Below are 18785 nucleotides of genomic sequence, written 5' to 3'. Positions count from 1 at the left end.
TAGCCGGTCGTAAATGGGGAAATTCCGCTTCCTCGTGGATACTCCAGCTGCGCTAGCTGCGTTCAGGGAGGAGTACGGCATCCCGGCCGACGTCCACCTTGAGCTCGCAGAAGAAGAGACCACGCCTTGGGGCAGAACAGAACAATGCCCCTTCACCGTGCTGTCCATCGTCGAAGGAGGCCTTCGCTTCCCACTCAACCCACTTATCACCGAGTTCCTCCACCGCACCGGGCTGGCACCCACACAAGTGTCCACCAACACTTACCGAATTATCAACGGCGTCCATGAATTGAACAACCGGCTAGGCACCAACTTAGGTCTAGCCGAGATATTAAGGCAATACACGATGGGTTACACCGGTGACGACATAGCCTATTATTTGAAAATCAGACCGGGCAAGGAGAAAATTGTAACCGGCACCCCGGATAAAGACTTGCACGATGACGATTTTTTCTGGGTGTCGGGCAATTACGAAACAGCCGAGGTACCGGGCTGGTTTATAAGCAAGAACTTCGGTTCCTCATGTAAGCTGCTCAAACTTGCTCGATCAGCCTACCTTCTTTATTCTGTAATTAACCAGTTTTCTTGTTTCTTTTGCAGCAATCCAAGCCTTGCAAGCTAACTACCAATTTCCCAACGTAGAGGCAATTCGGACCGTGCTCCGCCATCGCCACTGAGATTACAACGAGCTGCTCGGTTACACTCCAACCTACAGATACTCTGCTCCCTGCTGGAGTAAAGTTACAGACTTTCTCCGTGCTCCATCACCTCCTCCAGATCCAACTTTGCCAGACGTTCCACTAATCCGGTTGACAGAAGAGCAAGACATGGCCAAACGAAGCCGAATCAAAAACCTGCTCACCGCAACGTCTGCCGAGATACCGAGCGTCGTCACCCACTCTCCAGCCGCCGGTCAGTCAAGGGGTGCCGTGGTCGCCCTAGCTTCTCAAGCTGCCGTGGAGTCAAGCCAAACAACACGCTGGGCTGGCAAAAGAGCTCGCGCGGACCCGTCTGCCGAGCTGATTACCGAACTGTCCACCGAGCAACCTACTGTCACAGCTGACCCAACGCCAGCATGGAGACCGCAGCTCAAGCACCGGGGAAAGGAGATCCCGGCAACGGCCTCTGTCAAGGGAGACAAAGAACACCTTCTTGCCTTTGATCTCTCCAAAGCCCTTCTTCTGCCGAGCGACGTGGTTGGCAGCGACCACGTTCCTGACACCCGGCTGGTGAAATCAGCCGTGAAGTCTATAACCAGGGTAAAAGTCTCAACCTTCTACTCCAATTTTCACTAGTGTTTGCACGGTTTCTTTTTCTTCTCTGATCAGGTTTCCTTTTTGCAGGCCATCCAAAAACAACACTTAGTCATGGAGCGCATCCACCGACTTCGGCAAAAGGCAGTCGACACTGACAGCTAAGTCCAAAGCCTCCAAGCCGAGCTTGGCCGGGCAAAAGCATCTCTCCAAATCGCCAATGCTGACAACAACAGGTTGCACGGTCAGCTTGATGAGGCCGAGAAGAAGCGCGATGAGCTCCAGGCCGAGCTGGACGCTCTGAAAAAGTCAAGGAAAAAGGACTGCCGAGATGAAAACAACGCCGGCTTCCTAGAAGCCGAGGGAAGCTACAAGAAGCAGGCCTTTGCTACCCAAGACATCTACTTCAAAGCGGGTTGGAAGTCTGCCTGCGAGCATCTCAGTCAGGGTCCTGATACTGACGTCTTTGCCACCCCGCCGCTTGCTTCCCTGCCGGCCTACCTTGTGCCATATGCCAATGACGTCTTCAATGCATTGCAGGCTGAGGCCGAGGAAGGGCTTGAAGAGGAAGAAGCCGGGGAAGACACTGACGGAGATGAGCAACCAGGACAGGAGCAACCCGGCCGAACTGAGCCCGGTGTAGAAGACCGATCTCCAGCAGTGAACTTGGAGACAACTCCGGATGATGAATTCACCAATTTCTCCCCCTTAGCTTAGTTTTTCCTTTTTTCTATTGCTTTGCACATGTAACCGGGCTTTCTGCCCCTCCTTTTGTATTAACTTTCTATCAATGAAAAGCTTTAATTGCATAAGTGTTTGCACGGTTTTCTCGAACTCTATCTTCAGCAAAACATCTCAGTTTAAATCACGAAGTTGCACAAATCACCAACTAGCTTGACCGGAGTTAACATCTCGGTAAATTTAGTAAAATTGATTAACTTCTTCAACCGGAATAAACATCTCGGTGGGAACAACAAAGTTGAACAAATCACTAATTCTTTCAACCGGACTAAACCATCATTGTTGAGCATGCCTGAACTGAACAAAACATCTTGTATAACCGGAATACACCATCTCGGCATTAATTCTGATAGAACTGAACAAAGCATCCTCTCTCTCAACCGGAGTAGGGCATCTCGGTTGGAATCTCTGAGTCGAACAAACCACCAACTCCTTCAACCGGAGTAACTCATCTCGGTTGGAATCTTTGAGTCGAACAAACCACCAACTCCTTCAACCGGAGTAACTCATCTCGGTTGGAATCCCTGAGTCGAACAAACCACCAACTCCTTCAACCGGACTAACTCATCTCGGTTGGAATCTTTGAGTCGAACAAACCACCAACTCCTTCAACCGGACTAACTCATCTCGGTTGGAATCTTTGAGTTGAACAAACCACCAACTCCTTCAACCGGAGTAACTCATCTCGGTTGGAATCCCTGAGTCAAACAAATCACCAACTCCTTCAAACGGACTAACTCATCTCGGTTGGAATCTCTGAGTTGAGCAAACCACCAACTCCTTCAACCGGAGTAACTCATCTCGGTTGGAATCTCTGAGTTGAACAAACCACCAACTCCTTCAACCGGAGTAACTTATCTCGGTTGAGAATACTGAAGTTGAACAAACATCAACTCTTTCAACCGAAGTAAATCATCTCGGTTTTGAATACTTAAGTTGAACAAAACATCAACTCTTTCAACCGAAGTAAATCATCTTGGTTGGGAATCTCAAGTATTCAAAGCAATCAATCAAAATGCTAAGGCAAAGAAGACACTTCTATATATTGACAAAAAGAATTACATTTTGAAGTGTAAGGCAAAAAATTCCTTTGCACAAAAAAGAAAACAAAAGCTAGAAATAGTACAGTTTGAGGTTGGTCGCATTCCATGGCTGGGGTATTCCTCTACCATCGAGATCCTCCAAGTGGTATGCCCCCTTTCCCGCCAGATCGGTTATCTTGTAAGGTCCTTCCCAATTTGCCCCTAGTTTGCCTTCACCTAGCACCAGGGTGTTGCCCATAACTTTCCTCAAGACCCAATCACCCACCCTAAACGGTCTGAGGTGCACTGTCTTGTTGTACTTCCTGGAGAGCTCTTGCTGGTAGGTGGCCACATGGATAAGAGCCTTTTCCTGGCGCTCTTCCACCAGATCCAATTCCAGAGCAATGGCCTCGATGTTCAGCTCGGGCTCAAAAATTTCACTTTTGAGAGTGGGCATACCAACTTCCAATGGAATGACCGCCTCCATGCCATAAGCCAAAGCAAATGGAGTTTCCCCGGTCGACCTCCGAGGGGTTGTACGGTATGCCCAGAGGACGCTAGGAAGTTCCTCGGCCCACTTTCCCTTGGCCTTCTCAAGCCTCTTTTTCAGTCCGTCAAGAATAGTCTTGTTTGACGCCTCGGCTTGACCGTTGGACTGTGGGTAAGCCGGAGTGGAGTTGTAGAATTCAATCTTCAAATCTTCACAAAATCCTCTGAATAGGCGACCGTCAAACTGGGTGCCGTTATCAGAGATCAAAGTTCTAGGGACGCCGAACCGTGTTACCACATTCTGCCAGACAAACCGCTTCACGTCTTTCTCCTTGATTGTTGCCAAAGGTTCGACTTCAACCCACTTGGTGAAGTAGTCTGTTGCCGCGATGAAGAACTTCCGGTTGCCTGGTGCTGTTGGGAGCGGCCCTACTATGTCTAATCCCCACATTGCAAAAGGCCAAGGACTGGTTAGGGGAAGTTCTCTGGCCGGCTGATGGATTTGGTGTGCGAACTTCTGGCACTTCTCGCACTTGCGAACATATTTCTGTGCGTCGGCTTGCATGCACGACCACCAATAGCCTTGCGAAATAGCGCGGTAGGCCAAGGACCTGCCCTCTATGTGACTGCCACAGATGCCTTCGTGAATTTCGTACAAGAAGGCCTCCACGCTACTCGGGTGCACGCACTTCAGATAAGGACCGGTGAAGGACTTTTTATACAACGCTCCAGATAGAGAGAGCCAAAACCGTTCTGACTTCACCTAGACTTTGTGCGCTTCTTTCTTGTCGGCTGGCAGAATCCGATCTTTGAGAAACAGGGCTATAGGGTCCATCCAGGAAGGACCTAGCGCAGCGCAGAATACTTTCGTCTGCCCGGTTTCTTCGATACTGGGTCTCGGTAGGAATTCAATCAAAAGAGGGTTGGGAAATGAGCGGTCGACCATAGAGGCCAGGCCGGCCAGCTCATCTGCCCGGTCATTTTCTTCTCGGCCGATCTGTTGGACCCTGATTGCCTGGAATCGCTTGATGTGGTTCCTGACCAAAGCTTGGTACTTTATCATTCTATCATCCTTTGCTTGGTAGACCCCAGAAACTTGGTTAACCACAAGCTAGGAATCACTGTAAACCATTAACTCTGATGCCTGCATCTGAAGCGCGCTCTTGAGACCTGCCAAAAGCGCCTTGTACTCAGCCTCATTGTTGGATGCTGGGAAGCCAAGGGTGATAGAGTGTTCAATTGTCAACCCGTCTGGTGATATCAAAACTATACCTAGCCCGGCGTCGTGACGGTTCGAGGCTCCATCAACAAAAAGTTTCCACATCTCCCCCACGAAGAGCTTCCAGCATTCTGAGGGGTCCTGAGAGGCTTGAAGGTTGATGGGGTCACTACTGCTCGGCTGTTCAGTTTCAAGTTCTGTGTTGATTGGTTCCAATTCAGTCACCCTTGATGATTCGGTACCGGACTCGGCAAGTTGATCTGCAATGCTCAAGTCCGTAGGCGAATCACCAGGTTGCGGTATTATGTCGGCCGCAAGTTCTGAGCTGTGTGGTTCCATTTCTTCCCCCCATGGTCATGCGGGACCGGACAGAGCAGGTTGGTTGGTGATACTCAACTCCGTCATCGCATTACCGGGTGATAAAATCGTACAAACTGAGGGTGCTTCAGTGGTGCGCGCAAACTCCGCGTTGCTACCTCCACCAACTGGTTGTATCTCGGATGGTCTTGCGTGCACCTCATATCCTGCCGCGGTAATATCGACCGGGCATATCGGATGAGTTCCAGGTGAGAATTCGGCGACGAAGTCGGCCAAAGTCTGGGCTTTGATGGCAGTGCGCGGCTGGAACTTCACATCAAACTGTCCTAACTTGATCGCCCACTTAAGAATCCGACCAGAGAAGTCTGCCCGCTCAAATAAAGCTTTGAGGGGGAACTCGGTCAAGACGATGACGGTATGTGCATGGAAATAGTGCACCAACTTTCTTGAAGCCATCATTAATGGCAAAGCAAGCTCCTCCAATGGCAAGTATCTCGACTCTGCCGGTAGCAAAGTTTTGCTGACATAAAAGATAGGGAGGTGCTTGATTCCTTCAGCCCGGACAAGCACCGCACCGACTGCATGCTGCGATACGGCCAAATAAAGATAGAGTTCTTCTCCAGGCTCCGGTATGACCAACAGTGGCGCTGAAGACAGATACTCCTTGAGCTGGGCCAAAGCTCGGTCACACTCTTTATCCCAGGAGAACTTTGATTTTAAGGACTGAAAGAAAGGGCGGCAGCGATCTGATGACCGGCTTATAAATCGATTAAGCGCGGCGGCCATTCTAGCCAGATGCTGCACGTCTTTCGCCGACTAGGCTGTTTTAAATCTTGCACGGCTTGGATTTGTGTAGGGTCTGCTTCGATACCTCGGTTCGTGACTAGGAATCCCAAAAATTTCCCGGATCCCACGTCGAAGGCACACTTAGACGCATTCAGGCGTAGCTTGTGCTTTTTGAGAATGGCGAACATCTTGGCCAAGTCGGACAAATGATCTGCCTAATGCCGGCTTTTAACCACCATATCATCAATGTAAGCTTCCATTGTCCGGCCCAGCAAAGGAGCAAACATCTTGGTCACCATCCTCTGAAAAGTTGCCATGGCGTTCTTCAAACCAAAAGGCATGACTCGATAGCAGAAGAGTCCCCTTGGTGTAATAAATGAGGTGATTTCTCGGTCGGGGCCATGCATGGAAATCTGATGATAGCCGCAGTAGGCATCTAAGAAACTTAACCTGTTATGTCCAGCCGTCAAATCCACAAGCTGGTCAATTATAGGCAAAGGAAAGCTATCTTTCGGACAAGCTCGGTTGACGGTCTTGTAATCAACGCAAACCCGCCACTTCCCATTCTTCTTCGGTACCACCACGGTATTTGAGATCCACCGAGGATAGTGCACTTCTTGAATTGCTCATGCCTCCAGCAAATTCTTGACTTCCTCCGTAACTACCTTGGCGTGATGCAGTGCCGATCTCCTTGTTTGCTGGATGACTGGCTTGGCTCCAGGGAAGACATTGAGATGATGGCAAATAAAACTTGGATTGAGGCCGGGCATGTCGTAAGGCGACCATGCAAAAACTTCGATGTTGGCCATCAAAAACTCAACCATCTCGGTTCGTTCTGTGGCTGTAAGGCTTGAGCCGAGCAAGAAGAACTTGTCCGGCTGCTCTGTATCAATTCGCACCTCCACCAATTCCTCGACAGCTTTGTCCTCGGCCTTGGTGCCCACATCATCCAAGACACCCTGGTCCTCCGGTCCCTCAATCATTTGAACAAATCCTTTGGCAGCCCGGCTCGCGTTGACTGCCACGAAGCACTGCTTTGACATGACCTGATCACCCCAAATCTCCTCGATTGCCCCCATAGTCGAGGGAAATCTCATTACTTGGTGAAAAGTCGATACCACGGCTTGCATAGCGTGAAGCCACCCCCTTCCAAGGATCAAATTGTCAGTAGATGGCACCTGTAACACCTAGAACTCCACCTGTTTGACCACGGATCCTGCTTTGACCGGCAGGATAATCTTTCCCAAAGGCCACTTCGGTTGTGAGTTGAAACCAACCAATGGCGATGTCGCCGGGGCCAAATCCGTATCTCGGAGCTTGAGCTGTTTGAAAGCGTCGTAGTACATGATTTCGACCGAGCTTCCCTAATCGATCAAGATCCGTTTGACTTCAAAATCTTTGACGCGGAGTGTAACTACTAAGGCGTCATTGTGCGGTGTCTGAATGCGCTCCAAGTCCCTTAAGGAGAAATTGATTACATCCTTCGCTTCCGTCTTTCCCCTCTTGAGCGCAGGCTGAACTGATAAAACTTCTCTCATGTGCTCTGCCTTTTTGATCATACCACGGAGCTCGCAAACACGCGCCGGTTCCACTATGCCGTGGATGACATTCACAACCCCTTGAGGAGGTGCATCTCGATCATCCGGTCCCCGCGGATCAACCGGAACCTGATTTGCCTTAACGCCCCCATTGATGTAAAGATCCAGGTGCCCGGCTGCGACTAGCTCTTCCAAGTGTTGTCTCAAAGGCAAACAATCCTCAGTCCGGTGGCCTCGCTCCCGATGAAACGTGCAATGATACCGCGGATTGTAGCCCTTTTGTCCATCGCCCAACTTAGCAGGAAACCAGACATACTCCTCATCTCGAATTTCACTAAGTATGCGATAGATCGGAATCTTGAAGACCGTGATTATGCCAGTCCTTGCCTTCAACCTTCTGTTTGCCTCCGCTACGTCATCTCGGTCATTCCGACGTCCTCTACCCCGGTTTTTGCGATTCGAGCCACAGTCTGATTCCTCTGCTCGGTCAGTTGAGCGGCTGGACTGTTGCCCAACTGCGTGCACTTTGCCTACTGTCTTCTTGTCTGTTGCTACCGGAGTTGCCTTCACGGTAGATACTGACGCATCATCCTCGACTCAGATGTGCTCATTGATGCGCTGCATGAGCTGGCCCATGGACGTCGGTTGGTGCATGGTAAGCGAGTCCCGCAGTCTATGTCCGACCGGGAGACCACGCTTGTATTGAGTGATTGCAAGGTTGACCAGGCAATCCAAGATCTCGTTGAATGTCTCCCAATATCTGGAGTTGTACGCCTTCAATGTGTCGCTCGGTTCCATTTTGACACTCAGTAGGTGATCAACTTCCTTTGGTGTTTTTGTGTTGGTTTTGAAGCGCGTGACAAAGGCTTCGGCCAGCTGATGCCACCTCTCAATACTCCCCTCCGGCAGCCTTTCAAACCACTTCAAGCCCAGTTCGCCCAAACTTGACGGAAAGATGAGGCACATAAGAGCATCATTCTGCCTATGTCCGGCCATAACCTGTCGGAAATGACTTACATGCATGTAGGGATCGGTTTTCCCGTCGTAAAGCGTGAACTTTGGCTGGTGAAAGCCTGCCGGAAGCGGTGTTGTTTCTATTTCCAGGGAGAAAGGGGTGGCACTTAACCTTGCCAAATCTGAATCCACTAGGAGTGGCGCTGCTTGGCGGGGTGGAGGCATTCCGACCTCCTCGCTGGCGTGAACCCCGTAGGATAACCGCTGGAACGCCGGTATCCTCTGAGCTTCCCGCCGGCGAGCCCGCTCCTTTAAGACCGCCCGCAAATCCTCTGAATGAGCGGAGTAAGAGTACCTCGACGTCGTCACCGGACGTGAGGGCCGGTAAGTGCTATCTTGCGCGCTAGACTTCTCTGCATGCACGTCAGAATCACCAACCTGGTAACTTCTGGTAATAGAAATAGACAGAGTGCGTTGCTGACTCTGACCGCCTGAACGGCGGGACAGGGTGCGCTCACTGTGGTCACCCACTCCAGCTACACCCTTCCCTTTGACATGCCGCTTGAGCTCCTCCATCTCCGCCGCCATTCGCCGGGTGACAGCATCTTGGTCCCTCAACTTGTGTTCCAGACGTCGGGCATGTGATTCTCTCCGCCGCCGACGACCGTCTGGACTTCGTGAATGACCATAACTTCTTCCGCGCTTATCCCGCGCGTCTCCTGACGGTCCTCCGGTGGGTGTCTCCAAGTCTGCCATTGGATGGATGATGGGAGGTCCTTTTCTCCTTCGGGTGAACTCCGGGGTGGCTCCGTCTATGGCAGACAACGGAAACTCATCGTTGTTCACCATGGACGGCGGTCAGATGAGCCTGGAAGACAAGGTTTTGTCTGTCAAGCTTCCCACAGACGGCGCCAATTGTACGGGGAGCAAATATTCTGGCAAGCCTGTACTCCTTTCTTCCGAGCTCCGTTTCTGTCCGATCACCTGGGAGCAAATAACGGTGAGCTACCCGGCAGTGTGTGGCCGGAAAAACCCTCCGACGATCAAGTTAGCGCACACCTTAGGATAGAGAGAGAGAGAAAGGGAGGAGTGTTTGAGTGTAAGAATTTCCTTACAAAGTGTTTCTCTTTTTGCGTATGGGGGGCGCAGACATGCTTATATACCCTTCTGCGCCCCAAATCTACTCCCATTGGTCTCTCGACACGTGGCTCTGTTATCCCATCTGTCAGCACAAATCCTGCTATACATCACCTAACCCAACTGCCAGCCCACTCTGCTGGGAGCACGGCAGCCGGGCAACATTGTCTCGGCTGTCAACGGCCATACTGAACATGCCCAAGTGCAGTTGATGTCCTAGTTTCCTACTACTGGGCTTAATTCCAGCCGTGCTCAACTGTATTCCGGCGAAGCTGAGCTGGAGATTGGTGACGCCGGTCAGCCAAAGCCCTTCTCGGCCAAGCTCCAAGCACGGGCCTTCCTACCGAGTCAAGGTGCGTGCATTACAACCTTGCAACGCGTGAGCCGGGGAGCCTCATCTAGGCTGTTCCTCCACCTGTCCGGCCTTCGCAGAACCGAGATCAGATAACTCGGTTCCACGTGGGCTTTGCCATTACCGAGCAATATCACGGCCTGATCTTGGAGCCCAATACCTCGGCCCAAATCTGCCCGGCTAGCGTCACGGCCCAATCTCAGATCATAAATCTCCCTCTCAGTGATCAAGAGCAGAGAAAGGGAAATTCAAGAGACAATATAAAATACCTCTATTTTGATATTGAACGATGGGTCTTAAAGCCACTGTTGGGAAATTAAAAAAAACATTAAAAAAAATTTGAGTTATTGACATAGAATGATAAAGCTAAAGGAGCCTCAAGAAGGTCTATTAGTGTGTCCCCAATCTGGGAGTCCTTTGCATTATATATAGGACAATCAGTAGTGATGGGTCATCACTCATGTCCATCTATGTGTCCATCTCTCACCTCACCCTTTGCCTTCTTCTATGCAAACATTTCAACTGTCATATTTGTAATCTCTCAATCTCCTTTTCTGTGTATCTTTGCTATTTTCATCTTACCCCTTCAAATGCCAACCACCAATCTTATCATTCTCTGTAATAATTTTTAGCATAATAATCTTGTGATTTAAACATGTAATTGATTGTCTTTTGGGGTTTGAACTATCCTTAAATCACCCATGCAAGATTATTATACATTTTTTGTGTGCATAGAATCCTAGTATCTATATGTACACACAGTGAATACATTGCTTGATTATTCACGATGACTTCAAATGAGGGCACATCGAAAGATTGTTCACTGAATAATTTGACCATTTCTATAATGGAAGCGCGATAGGATATGAGTTCCTTTTTTTTGTGTGCTTCAATTACTTAACAATTTCTTGGAATTTTGTTATTGAAGATTAGAGGATGATTAGCGGATGAAAAGTGGATGAATTTTGTTATCTTATATGTTAATAGTTTGGTTGAAATTAATTCTTTTCTATTATACTAAAATTGCTATAAATTAGAGGATGATTAGTCAGTTGCAGATTTCTGCATGGCAAAGCATGGGGTTACCGAACCAAAAAAAATATTGCAAATGAAAGAGAGAAAAAAAGGTAAGTATGTGCATGTTTGATTAGCAAGCCAAAAAAATTAGATACAGAGACACAGTTAGCAGAATTACTATTAAAGGGTTTTGACACATATGTATACAACTAACCAATGATGAGCTTGGAATGTGTCCTATGCATTCATGAACACTAAAATGTAGCCCATCTATAATAGAGAGAGAAGACCAGCAAGAAAAGTTTATGGGATGAAAAGTTTCTGCAGCAAGAAAAGTTTCTAGGCTGATAAGAAAAAAATAAAATATTACCTAGGTTTCTTTGTAAAAGGCTATGTGCTTTGTTGCAGAGGAGGGGCTTCGTTTGGAGTTTCAAATCCTGACTATATCACATTTACACAAATAGATTATTGTATCAAAACCCAAATAAAAATGCTAGATTCTTACCCCCTCACATTTACACAAATCATATCACATTTTACACAAACAGAAAACCCAAATAAAACTCGATTCTTACACCCTCTTCTAAAAAAAAAACTAACCTAACCCAACTGAATAAAATTGATCTCAACTATTGAAATGTCCCAATAAAACTCTTCTCAACTATATTTAGGCTCTATTTGAAAATTGCTACCTTAGTTAATTTTCTAATTTTTGACCAAAAAAATTTTTTAAAAAAAATGATAAAATATTTTATAGTGATTTTTAAATTTTTAATTAAAAATTATAATTTCGAAACAGTCTTTAAATTTATTTTTTTTTACGCACCCACCCCAAAGAGTTCATTCACACACCCACCCCAAAGAGCTGAAGGGACGAGTCAACTCAATTTTTTTTCACTCTCATTCAAACCATAAATCCCAAACGGGTTGCAAATCATAATTCGACTAGAAGCGGGTGAGTTTTTTTTCATCTGATCGTCAGGTCGGTTGACCAATTGATGGTAAAATTGAGCCTCAACTTGTGAACTATACGTAACACAATATTATCTTAATTAAAAAAATGTTACATGAATCATCCAAAAGCACACAACATAGAAGAACCAAAGTAATGAAACCCAAGGATCTCAAAACTCAAGAACAGGTTCTAATTGTTTCTTTGAAATCAATGTTAATGGGAAAATCTAACTAAAATTAAACCCAAGGTTCATTAAATAAAATTAACTATACTATTTTTTTAAACAAAGATTACAACCAAATACTTAAGCATACATCCACATATATGAATGTTTCATAAAGGTAAAGTTTGGCCAAGATTTGGGCTTAGCAGTTCAGATTATACAGAATTAGAAGTGAGTAACCAAACAAACCCCTAAGAAGTGAGGCAGTGACTTGAAGAATAAAAAAAGGTTTCTAACAAATTGCTATCAAAATGGTGGGTTTTCTTACCTATCAAAATGATGTCGAGGTTTTCATTTTCTAGAGTTCCAAGAATTAAAAACCCATGTTACCTTTTTTGGGTAACAAAACAGAGTAGAAAGAGAAGGACAAAGAGATTACCTTGGTGAGAATCAGTTCAGTTCTTGCTCTAGAGTCGGAAATTTTTGTTTGGTAACTGGTAAAAACAATGAAATCAAAATGAAAGAGCGAGGAATTTCAGAAATTAACAATTGTATATTGCAATGAGAGGAAAGAAAAATTTATATAATATCTTAAAACACATAAAACAATTCACACCTTAATTAAAAAAATAGAAAATAAATAAACCTCTATTATTAAAAAAGGTAAAACAATCAAACAATAGATCATTGAAAAAGAAAACTCTTCTATCATTAAAACAAACATTGCAAAATCAATAAAACATTGTGAAGAGGAAAGAAAAATTTATATAATATCTCCTCTATGACATGAAAATATTCCTTCAAACCCCAATGACAACATTTTGAGATTAATGTTGAGATGACAGTTGCTATAAAATTGATGTTAAGATGACAGTGTATACTCGTAATAAAATTGGACAGGAGAAGATTAATCCCAAGATTATTTCTCCTTTGTTTTGTACTTTTGTAAGAAGCCATCAATTACATTAACTACGACAATTTTAAAAATGAAATTGTTGCCCTAAAAATTGGCCAAAGTTAAAAGGATTTGAAAGTCATTCAATAGCCATTCCAGTATCGATGCTTGAAATTAAAAATTAAAAATTAAATTTGAAAAATAATAATAAAGTTAGATTAGATGGATTAAAGCAAAAATGTCTAATGTTCAGTATTTTCAAATCAACGTCACATAGTATGTAATAAACTTTCTAACTGCAAAAAAAAAAAAAAAAACCATCATTTATCAAACACCACTTGCCATCACACACAGTCCAACTCACTTTCTTCACATATTTCCTTGTCTAGTTTTACTACCTTTGTTAGGTTTTATTTCTTGGCAATCCCGTTTGACAAAACTCCTTTGAGTTGTAATTTTATTTGCATTTTTATTTCAGTGAGACTTTGAGTGTTTAGATGCGAATCCAACCCGAATCAAGCCTTTCAGAGAAGTTTGTGTTGATAATGCTTTCAAGACTGCCACTTCGCTGATTATGACGGGGATCGAGCTGCCCGGTCAGCTCGCGGGGGTCCAGGGGGCAGCGCCCCTTGGCGGGTCCGGGGCAGCGCCACGGCGGGGTTGAGGGGCAGCGCCCCCGAAGCAAAATGCAAAAATGCATTCAAAGTTGCCTGTTCGATCATGTTATATTTTTCCAGTTTTTCCAGTTTTGGCCTGTCCGCTCGAGCGGGGAAAGGGACGCTCGAGCGTGGATTGGAAGCTCTCAGCATCTCTGCAGTCGCCTGTAAAAATACTGGAATGTGTGATTTTCCGCTCGAGCGGATTCTCCTACGCTCGAGCGCATCTCAGTTTGTTCGCACGCAGTTTTTGGTCAGTCCGCTCGAGCGGGCTGTGTTGAGCTCGAGCGGAGATCGCGGGACAGATTCTATAAATTCGCGTATGGGGTCAGATTTTTAGGATAACTTCTCCAGATCTTCTTTTTGGTTTCTAAGGTTTATATCTGGAGAGATTTTGCTAGTTTTCTTTGATGTTTTTATTGAGTATTCTACTCATGATCTAAAGAGAGTACATCAAAGGTTTGTTTTGTTTTACAAAAGAGAGAGTTATTCTTCAGTTGTGGATTCTGAAGAATTCGAGCCTGAAGCTTTGGTGGAATCCGGAGTGGCTCATCAGAAAGACAATTCCGTGGTGAAGATGGGGTTGGAAGAGGCACATAAAGGTTGGTTCAATTAGGCGTTGTGGATTCGCTAGGTAATTGAGAGTATACCTGTGTAATTCCTTTAATTCTTCTTAGTGGATTGTTCTTGTGGCTGTTGCCCGTGGTTTTTTGATCACAGTTGGAGGTGTCCAATTGTGGTTTTTTCCACGTTAAAATCGTTGTGTCTCGTTGTCTTGATTGTTTGATTGTTTGATTGGGATTGTTATATTCTGCTTAAAATTGTTACATAATCACAAATCAACATCTAGGGGATTTCTAGATTTTTCAATTGGTATCAGAGCGGGTCGTTCTATTTTTTTAAAAAAATATTTTCTTTTAGAACGAGATCTTGTTTGATTTGTGATAATGGATACAATTCGTGAAGGAAATTCTATGGTTCGACCACCCCTACTTGACGGATCCAATTATCCTTTTTGGAAAGCTCGGATGAGATCTTTTTTAAAATCTATTGATGAAAAAGTTTGGCAATCCGTCATGAATGGGTGGACTGAACCAACAATTACTGTTGATGGAGTTACAATCCCCAAACCAATTGATCAGTGGGACACAACTGATTACCAAAATAGTAGCTGGAATAGTAAAGCTATCAATTCTCTCTTTTGCGCTGTCACACCTGAAGAATTTAGTCGTATTTGTAATTGTGAAGTCGCAAAAGAGGCTTGGGATATCTTACAAACTATTCATGAGGGCACTCCTTCTGTGAAACGTTCAAAACTTCAAAGGCTCACATCTAGTTTCGAAAACCTTTCAATGAAAGATAGTGAGACCTTTGATGAATTTTATGCGAAGTTGAGTGACATTGTAAATTCCAGCTTCAATTTAGGTGAAAAAATTCCAGAATCCAAAATTGTGGGAAAAATTTTGAGATCCTTGCCCGATCGGTTCCAACCAAAAGTTACGGCTATTGAGGAGGCTCAAGATGTTGACAACCTCAAGCTGGATCAGTTGGTTGGAAATCTCCAAACTTATGAGGCACATAGGAATTTCAAAAAGAAACAAAAAGATATTGCTTATAGTAGTGCTCATAAAGTGGTAGAGAATTCTGATGAGGATTGCGAGATAGATTCCAAGATTATGGCTGCTTTTGTTAAACAATTTAAAAAATCTTTTTTGAAAAAGAATCCTGATCTTTTGGAATCTACTCATTCTCATAAATCTAAAGGCAAAGATAAACTCAAAATTAATCCTATAGCCAAGAAGGAGAAAGGAAAGATACAAGGAAACTCTGAAAGACTCCAATGCTATGAATGCCAAGGATTTGGCCACTTTGCTCAAGAATGCCCCACTCGTTTGAAGAAGAAGAAAGCCCTTGCCATCACTTGGGATGATGAATCTGAATCTGATGAAGATGAAAGTGACAATGAAGGTCAAGGCGAAGAGGGTTATAAACAATTTCTTGCTTTCATGGCGGCTTCTGAAGCTGAAGGACAAACAAATTCTCCGAAGATGTCAGTTGAGAATATCACTGATGATGAATCCTCGGAGAGTGATCATGAAGAGCTTGAGCAAGCATATGAAAAGTTGTATAAGGAGTCTCTCAACTTGTTCAAATTGAATGACAAACTCACAAAGAAACTCAAAGCATGTGAAAGTGAGAATGTCAAACTTAAGGAGGAGATTTCCGAGGCCAGGATTAATGCCATTAAGGTAGCTGATGATCGACAAGTTCTTTGTGCAAAACTGTTGACTTGTGAGACAGAGAGGAATGAGTTGCTGCAAACACATGCCATGTATGAAGAAAAGATTGCATCTCTCGAGATGTCACAAGTTGCTTTGGAAGAACTAATGATCAAGAAAGAGGAAGAGCTCAAGTGTGCCATGGCTACCATTGGTCTTTGGAACAAAGGATCAAAGACTTTGGAGGATATCATTGGGTCTCAACAAATGAGTTGTGACAAGAGTGGCATTGGCTTTGGTGGTAACAAAAAGCAAAAACAGAGTGCCTTAACATCTCATGATACAAGAACTCAAGGAAAGGCAGAACAAAAAACTCAACATAAGGATCGACTTCTCAAACTTCCTAGAGTTGGTAAGGTAAAAGAAAAGAAGGTACACCCTACTTTTATTTGTCATCATTGTGGTATGCATGGTCATATTCGCCCTTATTGTTATAAGTTGCATGGGAGAGTGCCTCAAAAGGGTAGAAATTCGACTTACATGTCTAGGCGGAATACCAAGATTCATGAAGGTGTTCACTACACCACGACACTTACCAAGACCGCTAGACCTGAGTTTGTTAAGACCAAAAAGATTTGGGTAAGAAAATTTGACTTGTGTTAATGTGTTTACTCTTTTTAGTTTTTTTTTTTTTTGGGTCTCTGTGTGTTTTTTTAATAAAAAAAAAAAAAAGTGAGTGCATGTTTGTTTTTTTTTTTTTTTGTCTTGCTTTGGTGGAGAAAAAAAAAAAAAAAAAAAAAAATTCCAAAAAGATTTTCTTAGTATGGTTTTGCAAGCTTGAAATTTTTGAGTGGTCCTTGGTGCATATTGGAATTGATGAGAATATCCATTACTTGTTAATATATGTGTACTTTCTGTGGTCATTACTCATTTTGGAGTGTGTGTTTTTTGATTAGTATGTCTCATTCTGTACACACTCTTGGATAAGCAAATTTTGGAGTCTTCCGCCTTAGTGATTATTTTTTCTCTATGGACTTCTGTCATTGATCTTTTGCGTTTCTAGAGGACTTGACCTATACTAGCATATCTTGGGTGATGTTGAGTCTCTTAACCACCTACCATTTTTTTGCACCTCCATGGCTTTCCCCTTAATTCTTTGCAGTCTAGCCATGAGGAAAAGGCTACCTCAGAGTCACCAACCAGGCCATCCTTATTATATCCATGCTTCTCTGGTTCGGTTTCCATACTCTTGAGCGTGTCAGCCACCAATGATTGTGCAAAAGAAAAAGAAAAAAAAAAAAAAAAAAAAGGAAAAGAAAAAGGAAAAATACGCACAAGAAAGAAAAGAAAAAATGTGAAAAAGAAAGAAAAGAAAAAAAAATGTGTGAAATAAAAGGAAAAAGATTCATTGATTGAGGGGGAGCCTCCGCCTTTACTCACCAAATACCCCTTGATTCCTAGTGGTTTGAGTTTCCTTTGTCGTGCTTAAGATTCTCTTGTCGGAGGTCCGGCTTTCATATCACTACTAGGATTGAATCTAGTGTTTGTCGAACTCCAAGAGTCACACACACACTTTTTATCATGGGATCTATGCTTTTCACATAATGCATCCCTAGATGTTGATTTGTGATTATGTATCAATTTTAAGCAGAATATAACAATCCCAATCAAACAATCAAACAATCAAGACAAAGAGACACAACAATTTAACGTGGAAAAAACCACAATTGGACACCTCCAACTGTGATAAAAAAACCACGGGCAATTGTTGTGTCTCTTTGTCTTGATTGTTTGATTGTTTGATTGGGATTGTTATATTCTGCTTAAAATTGATACATAATCACAAATCAACATCTAGGGGTTTTCTAGGTTTTTCAACCTTTATTATGTACTTGACAAAAAATGAAAACACTTGTTTTCCTTTACTAACTAAACTAGGCAAAAAGAACAATGGGGCAACAAAAACTCTACACCACGATTTTGTTGTCCTCATATTCCAATAGGTTAAAAAAGAGAAGGCAGAAATAGAGAGGAAAAAAGAACCTACAACTTTAGTTGTCTTAAATAAAATGTAAATATATAAATCCTGAAAAGCCAATTTAAAAGACAATTAGACATCAATTTTTATTTTGACAATAGGGGATTCCAAAACTTAGCACAAAGTTATTTCCAAAGCAACTCAAAATTTACCAATGTATAGTCTTAAGAAAGGCATTTTGTTACTAAGATTAGTCTGTGTTCACCAAAAAAAAAAAAAAAAAAAAAAAAGAAGAGATTGGTCTATGTTTATCTTCCTTTTTCTTTTCTTTTTTCAATTTTTTCAATCCTCATTATGCACATTTTCTTTTTGGTTTAAATTTTCAACACATACTCCCAACAATAACCAAAATATGTAATGGCCAAGCCAACACTTTCTTATGGGGGGAAAAGAAATCTAGTGTACAGTGCATAGGTCATACTAATCCATTCAATTTCATTCCACTACTTTAACATTCACCAAAACCACTAACAGAAAAGCTACAAAGACTACTACAACACCCTTTACTAAGCTCCATAAGAAAGAAAGAAAGATTAAGAAAAAGAATCAAGTGGAAAAAGCAAATGAAAGCAAAAAGTTTGAGCAATACTATTTTTTTTTTTTTTTATCATGGTTTACTGCTCATTAGTCCCATTTTGCCTATCTTTAATGCAAATGGAAAGGGAGCTTTGTTTAAAACATAACTAAAAAAGTAACAAACCAAACAATTTAACTTTTATCAAAATTATATAAGTAATGAAACAGATGTAATAAAGAAAAATTGTGTGAGAGAGTTATACCTTTGATTATATTGAGAACCTAGAAATTGATGACCACCAGCACAAAAAACACAGCACAATATGAAAATAGTAGAAAATAACAAACTAAAATTTGGGAGAAAACTAATGATTAGAGGGAGAAAAAAAATGACATATTTATCAAAACTTTAATGAAAAATATTATGAAAGAAATAAAAAAAATAAAATTGAATACCATTCATTATAGAAACTGATGAACTGCGCCAAAAATTGATGAACTGCAGCAAGAGGAAATC

The 18785-nt window shown here is 43.3% G+C and overlaps 1 long non-coding RNA gene across 1 annotated transcript; it reads left to right on the top strand.

The window, feature by feature from the left end:
• Nucleotides 1-600: 600 nt before the first annotated feature.
• LOC145792635 (uncharacterized) lies at nucleotides 601-2065 on the top strand. Its single transcript, XR_014332299.1, has 2 exons — nucleotides 601-1259; nucleotides 1344-2065. It is a non-coding gene; the product is annotated as an uncharacterized LOC145792635 (long non-coding RNA).
• Nucleotides 2066-18785: the final 16720 nt, after the last annotated feature.

This window comes from Camellia sinensis, chromosome 6 (genome assembly GCF_055761805.1).
Source record: "Camellia sinensis isolate YWXY chromosome 6, ASM5576180v1, whole genome shotgun sequence".
Lineage (NCBI taxonomy): Eukaryota > Viridiplantae > Streptophyta > Magnoliopsida > Ericales > Theaceae > Camellia > Camellia sinensis.
The sequence above is the reverse complement of the archived record's forward strand: the minus strand, read 5'-3'. Positions and strand labels throughout refer to the sequence as shown.